Source organism: Triticum dicoccoides, chromosome 6B (assembly GCF_002162155.2).
Source record: "Triticum dicoccoides isolate Atlit2015 ecotype Zavitan chromosome 6B, WEW_v2.0, whole genome shotgun sequence".
NCBI classification, from domain to species: Eukaryota; Viridiplantae; Streptophyta; class Magnoliopsida; order Poales; family Poaceae; genus Triticum; species Triticum dicoccoides.
Window position 1 is genome coordinate 643,703,154 of NC_041391.1, and position 13,204 is coordinate 643,716,357.

Consider the following 13,204-nt stretch of genomic DNA (forward strand, 5'->3'; position numbering starts at 1 on the left):
GTATGAAAAAAAGTTGACACCAAAAAAATATGTTTGAAACAAATGTTCTAGTTCCATACAAAAAGAGCAACCAATCATACTTAGGTCCGTGATGCTCCCATACTGGATCCGGAGCTGGAACTTTTTTTATACACGTTTAACCTTTCATTCCAATACATGAAACATTTTTGTGTACTCGTTGAACATTTTTTCAAATAAATGATTAACATTTTTTTCAAACATAATTTTTTGGTGTCAACTTTTTTTCATACACATTCTATATTTTTTGTATAGATAAGGAACATTTTTATACACATATTTAACAATTTTTAAATACATGATTAACACTTTTTAAAACATATTTTTTAGTCAACTTTTTTGCATATATATTGTACATTTTTTGTATACATCAGGAACATTTTTTATACATGTTTAACATTTTTTAATTACATGATTAATATTTTTTTAAACATATATTTTTTATGCCTACTTTTTTTGCAAAAACAATTAGCCCACAGCGAGCCAATTAGCTCCAGTCGGCCCACGGTGGGCCGACAGGACCCAATCAGCCCACAGTGGGCCGACAGGGGGCAGTCGGCCAGCTGTAGGCCGATTGGAATCCAATCGGCCTGCTATGGGCCGACTAAGCCCAGTCTGCCTGCAGCGGGCTAACGGTGTATTATTTTTGAAAAAAAATTATCCAACGTAATATTTATGAAAATTAATTAAAAAAATGTATTATTTAAAAAAAATAGCCATTATATATACCTCCGCTCTTGCTTCTTTATGAAAGCAAAGCGGAAAAGCACCAATCAGTGCTTGACACCCCCAGTAGGCTCCCTCAAGGGGGATGGACACCTCTACTGGGATGAAAGGAAGGTCAGTGGATTAGATCATGAATACTGTTTATTTTCTTTCATACCCAGGAGGTGAGGTAGAGATGGAGGGCGGCCCTCGGAGGAGGGCCTATTACACTGTATGGTTTCCAAACATACCAATTAGCATGTCTCATTGGCAAGAGACATGCACTAACAAGCCTAGTGCGTAAAGGGAGCCCACCTCTAAGGGTGGCCCCTTTACAACAGAGGAAGACATACGAATCTTACCCCCTACGAGTCTGGTCTCCGGGACGCAAATACCAGGTACCGTTTTCCAGAGGTACCGATCTGCAAGGTACCCATTCCAAAGGTACCGATCCTTTAAAATCATGCTTTGCTATTAAAGGGAATTCCTCCTCACGTCGGAAACTCTATTTATTTGGGATCGGTCTTCCTTGTTCGTTCCCTCAAGTGTTCGATCACTCCTCGTCGACCTTGTTCTTAATGGTATTGCTAGATTCTTAAAAACAAACCTTGAATAAGACCCGCATCTTGAATAAGACCAGCATTATGAACTACTGTTCACTGAAAATCGTATGTGTACTACTCACTTCCAATACAAGTAGAAGTAGAATACATACGCGACGCCACTGTCCGGCAGAGCAGCACGGGTATAACGTGCAAAACGTTGCTCGTCGTATAAAAAGCTGCCACGGCGATGCACCACCGATCGATGTACTATGCCACGCCTGATCGATCACACTGAGACGATGGAGTATTAGAGCATCTACAGTCGGGCGTCTTAAACCCGCCTCATATGCTTGAACGGGTCGCCGGGTCATTACCCGGTCACATTTTTTGACCTAGACATGCTCCTTAAACGGGCCTCAAATGCCCGGACTGACCGGCACCCCCATATCCAGCCTAAATATGGGACGTCCGGACACGTCAGCCACGTAGGACTGACGAAGAGGTTTCCCGTGGACTCGTCCGGAAACTCGGCGGTCCGACAAACGCCTTCTCCATCGCCGCAGTGTGAACGCCGCATGACGCCGCTCTGACTTGCCGCTGGAGAGCAAACCAGCTTATTTAAGCCGGTCGGAGTCCTGCAACCCTAGTCCATCCACCTCCCCCTCTCCGCACTGTCAGTCCGAGCCCATCCACCTCCTCCCTCTCCTGCTTCGGCACTCCGCCATGATCCTGACTAAGATCACGTACTACGCAATGCTCACGCCAGAGTGCCGTGTAGAGATCCAGCAGGAGATCCGGGTAAGACAAGCCGCGCGAGCAGCCCGCATCGCTATCGGGCTGCCTCCGGACTCGCCGGAGCTGGAGGAGAAGGAGAAGAAGCCGAGGAAAGAGGAGGAGGAGGAGCTGGCGCTAATGGAGGTGGAAGAGGCGGAGGAGCCAGAGAAGCAGTTGCCGGCCTTCAACATGGAACAGGTGGAGGCGGAGTTCGCCGTCACCCAGACCGACAAGATAGCGGAGCAGCAGGCCATCCTGCAGTCCATCCAGGATGAGGCCTATGTGGAGGCCAACCGGGCGTTCCTCCGACGGGAGCAGTCGGAGTCCGACGCGCTCTTCGCCGAACTCGACACGAAGATAGAGGCAAAGGAGGCCGAAGCGGAGTAGCCGGAGGAGGCAGAGTTGCAGCTGCCACCAATCCCACCGGAGCCGGGCACGAAGATCGTCGATATCTCCGACGATAAGTAGATAGGTGATCAACGTAGTATATAGGTTATTTTATCTGCATGTTTTTATATGGATATAGTCCAGATATAATAAATGAAATTTGAGGCATACACCGGTCATCGCATGTGTCCGCGGGCATTTAAGGGGCGATATTGATATATCCGGCGACAAATGCTCTTAAGAGTCTCGTTTCGTCCCGGCCCGGCTGTCGCGTATGTGAGACACGCATGACTAATGGACCAATCCGGCTTTTCCGTTGGTGGATCAACTCCCGAGTGGACACTACATTATCATGCAGCAAGACAGGGCAATGCTACATCCACGTAATTAGTCTTACATAATTAACAACGTAATAGGCAAAATGGCAGTTTGTGATTGGTGTCAGGAGGAAAGTGGGACTCGCCCCAGTTAAATAGGGGGATAGAATTATTTTAAGAAGGTTAGGTAAAAATTTACGCTAGCCTTCGTAAGTGTGGCATTATCAGGCAAGACGGGTCTGATTAATCGACACGTACAGATGTTTCACGAGCAAAATTGATTAAGCAACATACTCCATGACTACCCGTCTACCTAATGTGGCCATAGATCAGAGAGATCGGAAGATAAGCACGTATTTCCTCCGTTCGAAATTACTCATCCAAACAATAAATGTATCTATATGTATTTTAGTTGTAGATACATTTATTTTTATAACAAGTAATTCCAAACAGAGGAGTACATAGTACTACATTTCTAATCAAGCTGAAATAGACAGGGACGAGCCAAGCAACATGCAGGGAGCGCAACAAAAACCCCACACGCCCAAAACACACATGAAAAACGCCAACACGTCGGCATCTTTTGGTTTATTTCACCGACTTTTCAGACACTGCTTATACAAATTTCTGTGTCTCATGTCAACAAATTTGCTTCGCTGAGACGAAGGTTTAAAGACAACAACATAATTTCGCTCATGACATGTTGCTGTAGATATAAGATGAATAAGGGCAAGAACTATCGTGACATATGGATATAGATGCCCCATCGGAAAAAGTAGGTTGAGGCATTTACATTGATTTTTTCTCCAACGCAAGCTATCACTAGTGGGCATCATCAAGCAATACACATGCATGCCATGCATCTCTACTCGTTACTTCAACCTTTTCAGCTTTTTGCACCGAACCATACTTTTTCTTCCCAAGCATCGGCCTTCTGTTGATGATCCCGCTACATCATCCGAACCTATTTCTTCTCAAGCATCGTAGAGCGTGTCTGCAAGCAAGCAACCTGTTAGAGAGCTCAACAGAAACCCAACACGCCCGAAACACACATGAAAAACGCCAACACGTCGACATATTCTGGTTTATTTCATTGACTTTTCAGACGCTGCTTATACAAATTATCTACGTATCAACAAATTTGCTTCGATGAAACGAAGGTCGAAAGACAACAGCAAGATGAGACTTTGACATCTCCAAAAAGAACTGAAGAATTTAGGCAGCAAATGGAATTTTTTTTTATCAGCCTCATCATATCTTGTGCAATTCAAGGGTTCCCATCTAAGTTCGACGGGAAGGCAACGTTGGGCCCAAATGTAAGCAGGAGGGTGACGCGGTCTGGCGTCGTGGTGGCGTCAACGGCAGTTAGATCGGGCAAGGTAGATGCAGCAGTACTGTTCTGAAGATGGAGTTGGTGGCAGGTGGCTGCGGCGGCCTCATACCCGGCAGGCGTCCTAAATGAAGAGCACGCCGGACTGGTCGATGCCCATACCCGGCAGGCATCCTGGTTGGGACCTCAGGTCTTAGATGTTAGGTTTGGCTGCGAAGTCTGTTAGGTATTAGACCCAGACTATCAGCGTCCCTTCATCGACTGGATAGGAGTAGCGAGAGATGTTGCTTAGATGGTGGTTTTAATCTTACTATTGTATGACTTTATAAGATCTTGTATTAATAATTGATAAAATGACTGTATGCATCATCCAGATACAAAGGCCGGGGGTCTTTCTTCTTTTAAAAAAAATGTGAGCTGGTCCCCTGGTTAGTGCCGATAGGCATGTTTGTGGTCTAGGGACGGCCGCACGACCCCATGTGTCAGCCCTATAGAAGAAACACCAACAACACACTTGTGCAAGGACAGCCCTTTCTCTACTTCGGCCGTTTGAAATTGGGTCCAAAGATGGACGGGAGAACTCATTCCATAGGTCACCATGCATGATTCCTTCTGAGTGGTGGAACATAGATTGACATGCTTTCGCAGGCATCACAAACGACGTTGTCGAACCCATGGTAGGAGAGAAATTGGTGTATCTCAACGGAGCTCGTATGGCTTGCATCGACGAGAAGCAAGGCATTGTACCGGCAAACTACTAGGACGAGAAGCGACTCATTCATTCACTCACATCTTTTTTCTTTTCTTTTTTTCTTTAACTTCATTCACTCACATCTTTTTAGTTTGGCTGCCGAGGTCTAACACAGCATAGGACGACTGTTCCTTCTCACAGCGCCAGGACTCCCAAGTCAATTTTTAACACTTCCAGTAGCACTCGTTTAGACCAACTCCAACGGGCCGACCCAAACGAATGATGATTCCGTCCGTCTTTTGTTCGTTTGGATCGGTCAGGTAGACAGGAGCGTCCGCTTTCGTGTTCGGGTTGGCGCGTGCGCCCAACACTGGCGCGACCCATTTCGACGGCGTAAAAAAAATGAATGCATGCATATTTAACATAAAAACTAAATTAATTAAACATTAAAGCCGGCCACGAAGGCCGGCAGAAGTCCACCCATCCACATTAGCATTTAAGAAAAATAAAAACAAACTAAAAACTAGGCGCCGGCGCGCTGCCCTCGGCGTCGTCTTCGTCGTCCTCGGGGTCAGTGAGGTCGATGAGCGTCGGCGCCGGACCGGCCCAGCTGAACGCTGTGTTCCAAAGCACGGCCATGTCGGGCGCGGGCTGTGCCGGCACTGGCAGTGCCGCCGCCTGGGCCGCCGCGGCCTGGCGCGCCTCCTCCTCGGCCTCGACCCGCTCGGCCTCAGCGTCGCGCTCGAGTATCTCGAGGTACTCGCCCTCGCGGCGCTCCTCGGTCACCCGGATCTGCCGCCAGTGCTTGAGGTACGCCGCCTCTTGCTTCGGTGTGGCCTCATCCAGACCGGTGGCGCCCTCACCCACTCACGCACTACTCCCGTCCAGGAGTAGCGCTCGATGGGCTCCGGCTCCGGCTGCGGTTCGGCTTTGGCGAGGCGACGGGGAGGGGACGGCAAGGCCACCGGCGGCACCACGCAGTCGCCGGCCGCGGAGAGGGCCATGGCCGCCTCGTACCGAGTTTCTTCTTCTTCTGCCGCCTCCGCCCTGCGCCGCTCGTCCTCCTCGCTCTCCCAGTAGACGGCCGCAAGGGCCGCCTGGTAGGCTTCCTCTGTCGCCTGGTCTTCCTCCTTGACGATGAGCGGCAACGGCGGCGACACGCGGCGGTCGATCTCGCGCACGCCGCGCCGCCTCGCCTCCTCGTGCTCGAAGGCGAACCAGCGCGCCCAGTTGGGCCAGTCGTAGGCATAGGCCTCATCACGGCGCTGCTCCGGCGTCAGGAACGCCCGCCGGCGACGCACCTCCTCTGCGTGCACCCTAGCCGACCACGGCGCCGCCGGCACTGGGATCCTTTTCGGATCCAGATGCCAGTCGTGCGGCAGCGTCACGTCGGGGTACAGCAGCGGCACGCGGTGGCGCCAGTGCCACTTCGCCCGGTGCACGAGCACGTTCACCCGCTACCTCTGCCGGTGAGCCGGCGCAGGCGGAGGTGGGGTGAACTCCACGGGGAAGGGGACGGCAGGGCCTTGCCCTTCGACTTGCTGTTGTTGCCGGAGAAGAGCCCCATTTGGGCGGCTGGGGTGGCTGGGGTGGCTAGGGTTTGCTTGCCGACGACGGGGGAGCGAGCGTGGCCTAAATGGGGACAGGAAGTGGATGAGGACGGCCCCGCCACACGGTCGGCTTAAAAAAGGATGACCGTCGTTGCTGACGCGTGGGCCCAGGGTCATAAATTAAGCTGACCGGCGAGGGGGCGGGTAGTTGGGCGACCGCCAGATGGGACCGCGGCGGACATCGAGAATGACGCATTTGGGGCGTAAATTTGGGCCGCAAATGCGTCGGTGCGGATGCGAAGCGGACACGTTTTAGGTTTGGGTCGGCGCGTTGGGCCTTCACTTTTGTCCGCGCCGACCCGAACGGACAGCAGCACACGAAATGGGTCGCCCCGTTGGACTTGCTCTTACATGAGCCGAAAGCAAACCCCAGGAAACCGGATTAGCAAACGGCTAGTTGCAGCCGTGTGTAGGTGCAAACGTGCGTACGGCGCCGGCGATCACGCGGCACACGCCGAAGCCGTGCACGCCAAAGCGCTGCTAGGTGTGCTAGGTGCTAGCTGACCGGCCAGCCACATGCGCGTGCGCGTGTACAGCGTCGGTCGTGTGTGCGTGCGATGGCGTCGCGTGATCTGCCGGCCGACGGCAAAATTTTGTGTTTTGACCCTTTTGTCAAATAAAATCGAGATCTGGCCCCAGTTTGAACATTTTTTGACATCTGACCCTTTCTCCTACCGCCATGAGGCCCGGCGGTAGGATGGCACAGCCTACCGCCGCAAACTACGGCAGTAGGGAACTTATCCACGTCAGCAACGTAAACGGCCTCCGTCCCCCCTCCGTCCCACCCTACCGACGCTTGTCCTAGTTTTAGCTGATACGTCTCCAACGTATCTACTTTTCCAAACACTTTTGCCCTTGTTTTGGACTCTAACTTGCATGATTTGAATGAAACTAACCCAGACTGACACTGTTTTCAGCAGAACTGCCATGATGTTGTTTTATGTGTAGAAAAGAAAAGCTCTCGGAATGTCCTGGAAATCCACGGAGGCACTTTTTGGAATTTATAAGAATTTTTGGCGAAAGAATTAATGCCAGGGGGCCCACAGCCTGTCCACGAGACAGGGGGCGCGCCGCCCCTAGGGTGCGGCCTCCTATCTCGTGGGCTCCCTGGACCTCCTCCGACCTCAACTCCAACTCCATATATTCCGTCTCGGGGAGAAAAAAATCAGAGAGAAAGTTTCATCGTGTTTTAAGACACGGAGCCGCCGCCAAGCCCTAATATCTCTCGGGAGGGCTGATCAGGAGTCCGTTCGGGGCTCCAAAGAGGGGGATTCGTCGCCGTCGTCATCATCAACCATCCTCCATCACCAATTTCATGATGCTCACCGCCGTGCGTGAGTAATTCCATCGTAGACTTCCTGGACGGTGATGGGTTGGATGAGATTTACCATGTAATCAAGTTAGTTTTGTTAGAGTTTGATCCCTAGTATCCACTATGTTCTGAGATTGATGTTGCTATGACTTTGCTATGCTTAATGCTCGTCACTAGGGCCCGAGTGTCATGATTTCAGATCTGAACCTATTATGTTTTCATGAATATATGTGTGTTCTTGATCCTATCTTGCAAGTCTATAGTCACCTATTATGTGTTATGATCCGACAACCCCGAAGTAACAATAATCGGGATACTTCTCGGTGATGACCGTAGTTTGAGGAGTTCATGTATTCACTATGTGTTAATGCTTTGGTCCGGTTCTCTATTAAAAGGAGGCCTTAATATCCCTTAGTTTCCGCTAGGACCCCGCTGCCACGGGAGGGTAGGACAAAAGATGTCACGCAAGTTCTTTTCCATAAGCACGTATGACTATTTACGGAATACATGCCTACATTACATTGATGAATTGGAGCTAGTTCTATATCATCCTATGTTATAACTATTGCATGAGGAATCGCATCCGGCATAATTATCCATCACTGATCCATTGCCTACGAGCTTTTCATATATTATTCTCCGCTTATTTACTTTTCCGTTGCTACTATTGCAACTATTACAAAAACCCAAAAACATTTATCTTTACTGTTGCTACTGTTACCATTATTATCATACTACTTTGCTACTAAACACTTTGCTGCAGATACTAAGTTGTCCAGGTGTGGTTGAATTGTCAACTCAACTGCTAATACTCAAGAATATTCTTTGGCTCCCCTTGTGTCGAATCAATAAATTTGGGTTGTACTTCACCCTCGAAAGCTGTTGCGATCCCCTACACATGTGGGTTATCAAGACTAATTTCTGGCGCCGTTGCCGGGGAGCATAGCTCTATTCTCTGAGTCACTTGGGATTTATATCTGTTGATCACTATGAAGAACTTGAAAGACGCTAAGACCAAGATTTTACCCTCAACTATGAGGGGAGGTAAGGAATTGCCATCTAGCTCTGCACTAGATTCTCCTTCCGTTATTAGTAGGCTTGCGACACCTAAACCTGCTACTGCTATGAATTCTGATATGTCGCATGTTATTGATGATGCCACTTCTGCTATGCATGATGAAACTACTTCTGTGCGTGATACTACTTTGCCATTAGGTGAATTTCTTGATGAACAACTTGCTAGAGTTAGGGGGAATGAAAATATTGAAGAACCTATTATTGATGATAGTGATGATGAACGTTCCCCCAATGATTATGTATTACCTGTTGTTCCTAAGGGTTATGTTACGAATGAAGCAGCTGCTACAGAAATTCTTGCTTGCAATGATAGAAGTGATCTTAAGAAATTATTAGCTAAATGGAAGCAGCGGTCTCTTAATGCTAGAATGAAACCCGATCCTGCTTTTGCTACTTCACCTATCTGTGTTACTGATAAGGATTATGAATTCTCTGTAGATCCTGATATTATTACTTTAGTTGAATCTGATTCTTTTTATGGCCTTGAATCTGAAACTGTTGTGGCACATCTTACCAAGTTGAATGATATAGCCACTCTATTTACTCATGATGAGAAGTCTCGCTATTTATATATCCTTAAGATATTTCCGTTCTCATTAAAGGGTGATGCTAAGGCTTGGTATAATTCTCTTGCTCCTAGTTGTGTGCGTAGTCCCCAGGATATGATTTATTACTTCTGTGCTAAATAATTCCCTGCTCATAAGAAACAAGCTGCTCTGCGGGAAATATATAATTTTGTGCAAATCAAAGAAGAGAGTCTCCCACAAGCTTGGGGGAGGCTTCTCCGGTTACTTAATGCTTTGCATGATCATCCTCTTAAGAAAAATGACATACTTGATATCTTTTATAATGGACTAACCGATGCTTCCAAGGACTACTTGGATAGTTGTGCTGGTTGTGTTTTCAGGGAAAGAACAGTCGACAAAGCTGAAATATTATTGAATAATATGTTGACTAATGAAAATAATTGGACTCTTCTTGAGCAAGTTCCTGAAGTAATTCCTGAACCAATTGAGCCAACTCCTGAGCCTATTCCTAAACCCACTCCAAAGAAGAGAGGTGTTTTATTTCTCAGTCCTGAAGATATGCAAGAGGAAAAGAAATCAATGAAAGAAAAAGGTATTAAAGCTGAAGATGTTAAGAATTTACTACCTATTGAAGAAATACATGGTCTTAATTTACCGCCTGAAAAACCACATTGTCTTGATAACCTAACACAGGTAGTAAAGGTAAATTCTCTCTATAGATATGATAAAGTTAAAATACCCTCTACTAAATTTCATAGCCCATGCTTAGATGAATTTGACGACTTTATGGCTAGACAAGAAAGTTTTAATGCTTATGTTGGTAGAGTGTTAAAGAATAATGCTTTCGAGATAGGACGCGTAGGTGATAATCTAGCTAGAGTTAAAGATGAACTTCACCGCGTTAGCAAATATGCTTCTATGGTTGCTACTCAAGCTGAGCAAGTACTTAAAGCTCAAAATGATTTGCTTGATGAATTGAATAATAAAAATGACTTTGCCGGCTACTAGAACTGGTAGAATGACTCAGGAACCTTTGTATCCTGAAGGCCACCCTAAGAGAATCGAGCAAGATTCTCAGAGAAATAATTTAGAGGCACCTAGTTCTTCTAAAAAGAAGAAGAAGAAAGACGATAGAACCTTGCATGCTTCTAGTGAACCTACCGTAGACACACCTGAGAATCCCAATGATATTTCTATCTCTGATGCTGAAACACAATCAGGTGATGAACATGAACCTAGTGATAATGTTAATGATAATGTTCATGTTGATGCTCAACCTAGCAAAAACAATGATGTAGAGATTGAACCTGCTATTGATCTGATAACCCACAATCAAAGAATCAACGTTGTGATAAGAGAGATTTTGTTGCTAGGAAGCACGGTAAAGAAAGAGAACCATGGGTTCAGAAACCATGCCCTTCCCTCCTAAACCATCCAAGTCAAAGGATGATGAGGATTTTGAGCGCTTTGCTGAAATGATTAGACCTATTTTCTTACGTATGCGCTTAACTGATATGCTTAAGGTAAATCCTTATGCTAAGTATATGAAGGATATCATCACAAATAAAAGAAAGATACCAGAAGCTGAAATTTCCACCATGCTTGCTAATTACACTTTTAAGGGTGGAATACCAAAGAAACTTGGAGATCCGGGTGTTCCAACTATACCATGCTCCATTAAAAGAAATTATGTCAGAACTGCTTTATGTGATCTTGGAGCCGGTGTTAGTGTTATGCCTCTCTCTTTATATCATAGACTTGAATTGAATAAGTTGACACCTACTGAAATATCTTTGCAAATGGCTGACAAATGAACTGCTATACCTGTCGGCATTTGTGAGGACGTGCCTGTTGTTGTTGCAAATGTCACTATCTTAGCGGACTTTGTTATTCTTGATATTCCCGAAGATGATAGTATGTCTATTATCCTTGGTAGACCTTTTCTTAATACTGTAGGGCTTGTTATTGATTGCAACAAAGACAATGTCACTTTTCATGTAAATGGCAATGAGCATACGGTACACTTTCCAAGGAAACAATCTCAAGTTCATAGCATCAATTCTATTGAAAAAGTTCCAACTAACATTTTTGGAGATTTTAAATTTCCTCTCCCTACTGTCAAGAAAAAGTATGATATTCTTATTGTTGGGGATTTTCATATCCCCGTTGAGGTAACTTAGTGTTATTCAAAATTTCTCCGGTTCCGTGTTATTCGAAATGAGTTTGTTAACAAGACTTGATCAACCTTGTTAGCGGGTTCATTTTGATGATCACGAGATGGATAAAACTAGAAGGCACAACCTTCTGTACCCTCTTTCTACTTTATGTTATTTAGAATAAATAAAGCAAAAATAGTATTATCCATCTGTTTTTTGAATTATCCGTGCATTAAAAAATAGTCCGAAAATAAAAGTGCTCCAAATGCCCTGCAAATTTAGTATAATTTTTTCTGGAATATTTGAGGATTTTAGCCACTAAAAACACTGCAGGAGGGGCAAGCACCAGGCCACGAGAGAGGAGGGCGCCCCCTATAGGGCGCGCCCCCTGTCTCGTGGGCCCTTGGTGGCTCCCCTCCACTTATGCCAGCACCCACACACTCCATATTCTACCCAAAAAAATCCTCATCCAGCTCAAGCACGAGTTTTAGCTCGTTTTGCTGCGATTTTCGATCTCCTTGCTCAAAGCTCCATTCACAAAACTGCTTTGGAAGATTGTTGCTTGGTATGTGACTCCTCCATTGATCCAATTAGTTTTTGTTCTAGTGCTTTATTCATTGAAAATTCTTGCTGCTTAGGTGACCATGTTCTTGAGCTTGCATGTTAAATTTTTGAGGTCCCAAGCAATTCCAATGCATGATATAGGCTCTAGGCACTTGTAGGAGTAGTTGCTATCAATCTTGTTTAGTTTTATTCACTTTTATTCTGAAGTTACTAAAATTTCAGAAATTTTCAGAAAATGTTAAGGAGGCTCTTTAAAGGCTCTTCTAGACAAAGCTCTGAGGAAAAACAAGCCAAAGAGAAGGAAAAAGCCAAGTATAATCTTCCTCGCTTAGCGGAAGTACGGTCGTGTGAATGGCCATGCGAGGATTTCTTGAAAGAAGCCGGAATCAATGAAGACTTTTATGCTTTAATCGAGACTGCAGGCCTCACCGGTTTCATCAACGACCGAATCGACCAGTATCTCTTACTTACCAATACTTTCGTACAGAACTTTTATTTCTATCCTAAGAAGTCACCGCCTGCAGTATCATTTCATTTATATGATTAATTCAAAGAAATGTCTTTACGTCATTTTTGCGCGGTATGTAGGATACCTTATGAGGGAGAATTAGATGAACCCCATCGTGAAGATGTGGTTTGCTTTGTCAATACTATAGTTATAGAGGAGCCAAAGAAGGGCTCCGAGACGAAGGTCTCTAGCATACACTTTCCTGTTTTACGCTATTTTGCTATATTTGCTAGTAGATGCTTGATTAGTCGTGGAAATAGTGGAAATTTGAGCGTTCCTGGTATTATCACTATTCAACATGCTTTGCTTGGGGACAATACTTTTAATATGGGTGCCGACGTTGCTAAATGGCTAGCCCTGAATCGTACAAAAGGCCCCATATTTGGAGGTATCTATGCTGCACGTCTTGCTAGACATTTTCAGATACCCATTAGGCACCTTGAGGAAAAGGAGACAATATTGCCTCCTCACATTTTAGATTACAAGAGCATGGGTAGCACACAAGTTTATTGTTGACAACGAAGATAGGATGCTCTTGTATAAACTTAGATTCAATAAGAAACTTTTTGAGATTATTATTTTGCCTGCGCCTCTGTTGTTTGATTTGCTTGCAGAAAATTTTCTTGTCACACCGGAAGCGGTGAAAAACCATCAAGCCCAAGCTTTTACTCCAGAACCTGAAC